This window comes from Lissotriton vulgaris, chromosome 4_1 (genome assembly GCF_964263255.1).
Source record: "Lissotriton vulgaris chromosome 4_1, aLisVul1.2, whole genome shotgun sequence".
Lineage (NCBI taxonomy): Eukaryota > Metazoa > Chordata > Amphibia > Caudata > Salamandridae > Lissotriton > Lissotriton vulgaris.
Genome location: NC_141691.1, coordinates 1,532,773,813 through 1,532,775,997, shown reverse-complemented (window position 1 = coordinate 1,532,775,997; position 2,185 = coordinate 1,532,773,813). Strand labels below are relative to the sequence as shown.

Genomic DNA, 2,185 nt, shown 5'->3' with positions numbered 1-2,185 from the left:
TTCCTCAAGTAAAAGAATGTCCTCTACATCAAGGTTACTCAGCGTATTGCTGGCCCCTGTGGCCGATTTGTCTTTCACTTTGGTACAGAACCATTTTTTTAATTTAAGTTTTCTAGCAAATAAAAACAAGTCTATACGAGTCTGGGCAAAGTTCATATTCTGTGATGGACAGAAGGAAAGGCCAAGTGCCAAGATCTCTTTCTCACCTTCAGTAAGCACATGGCGTGAGAGGTTCACCACAGTCTTATTCATTTGATGTTCTTGCTCCTTGTCGACATTCCCATTGGAGCTTCTGTGGCGCTTAATCCTCCTCTTTTTTGCTTTCTTGTTCCTCCGGTTCCTCCTCTGCTTCCACGTACTCGACCTCTTTGATTCCCCTTGTCCCCCTGAAAAGTTTCTGTCCGATTCTGACTCATCATCTGAAATTGAGCTAAAAAATTCACCCTTTTCTTTGTGGCAGCTGCAGGTTCTTGAGTGATTCCAGAATTAGAGGCGTCAGATAAATTACCGTCAGATATATCGCTTTCCACCACCTCCACACTTGGTCCTGGTTTCTGTTGACCGGTTAGTACTAATCCTGTGGTTTTATCAAATAAATGATCATATTTCTTTTGAAAAGTTAAAGTGCGCCCAGATTGATAATCTTTAAAATCTCTTATAAATTTCCGTTGCTTTTTGGCAGTAATTTCTTCTTCTAATTTTTCCATTCTCCCATTGAGCTTTTTCAGATGTTCTTCCAATGCTTCTTTGGTCATCAGGGGTTCAATTTCTGCCAGAAGTTTCTCTATGTCTTCAAGAAGCTTTGAACGGTCTTTAAGGGCGTACTTAACCAAGATTTTCATCATTATCATTGAACAAGATGACGTGTTGTCAGACCATTCATTTATCATATCAGGATCCGGATCCTCATAGGTGGGGATGGTAAAAATTCTGAGACCCCTTGGTACTCGTTTGACTTAGATGTATCTAGATAGGGACTCCGCCTCCCACCACTTAGATAGTTCTTTTTTGTATAACTTTTCAAGTAAGCCCAATTTCGTTTGTAGAGTTATTTCTTGACCAATACTGGTAGGGGTCAGGGTTGGTTCCATACTAGTGCTGGCCATGTTGAAGAATAATTTATCAGCTGTCTGTTTCCGACGAGAGTCTAATTCTCCTGCCATGATGGTATTCTTTAAAGCACAAACTCCGTGCGTGTCGTGAAGCTTATGGTCTCCTTGTTAGCTTCAACACGCTCGCCTACTTTTGTGTGATCCCGTTGGTTGGTAGAGAGCCCGTACTCAGCGCGCCTGCATGCGAGCTTCGGGATGCTTCGGGATGTTCCCACCCAGTCGATCACGTTTAGAAAGGGCAGATCCTTACGTGATGAGCTTAGTCGTAATTACGTGACTGACAACATCTCTTCTGTCCAGGCCACATCTACTGGATTTGCATGCTGTAAGAGATGTAAGGCATGCAAATTCAGTAGAGATTGTAAATCTCTCACCATACCTGGTACATCCAGGGAGTTTATCATCAAAAAGAAATTATCCTGTAACACCCCATATAGTGTGTATCTGTTAATCTGCCCATGTAACAAGTGGTATGTGGGTAGTACCAAACACGAGGCCAAAAAGAGGGTGTTAGAACATCTGAGAGCGATACGGAATCATACCAAACAATATCCGGTCGCCAGACACTTTTTTGACCATCACATGCAGGATGAAACAAAGCTACGTATGGTGGTTATTGATTGTGTGGATCTGGGGGTACGAGGTGGTAATCTCGAACTGTCCATGAGGAAACTGGAGTCCAGATATATTATTGATTTTCAATGTCTGGCCCCTATGGGATTGAACACAAGTGAAGAACTGGCCATTCATCTGTATGAAGAATAATACGCATATCTGAATGAATTGAATTGTATATATGCTGTCTGTATTTTAACAATTTTATTGACTATTTTATTTCACTTATTCACACACAAAACCTTTTCTTTCACAGATGTTATGAGGTATTGCAAGATACTATGAGTTGATTGGATTTGAACACTACCCAGGTTGGGACGTTATTTGGAAGTACAATATACATGCCCACTTGGGCGAGGACTTTATTTTGAATTCCCATTGATTCTTTGTGCCGCTATCGACTGATCACAGCCCATTTGGGCATTTTTTACGTCTATTAATAGATTGTGTCTGCGCAC

General features: G+C 41.4%; 1 pseudogene; it reads right to left on the bottom strand.

Annotated features, from left to right (window-relative positions):
• Positions 1-248: 248 nt before the first annotated feature.
• On the bottom strand, positions 249-1,163 carry LOC147724201 (uncharacterized; annotated as a pseudogene).
• Between the last annotated feature and the right edge of the window lie 1,022 nt (positions 1,164-2,185).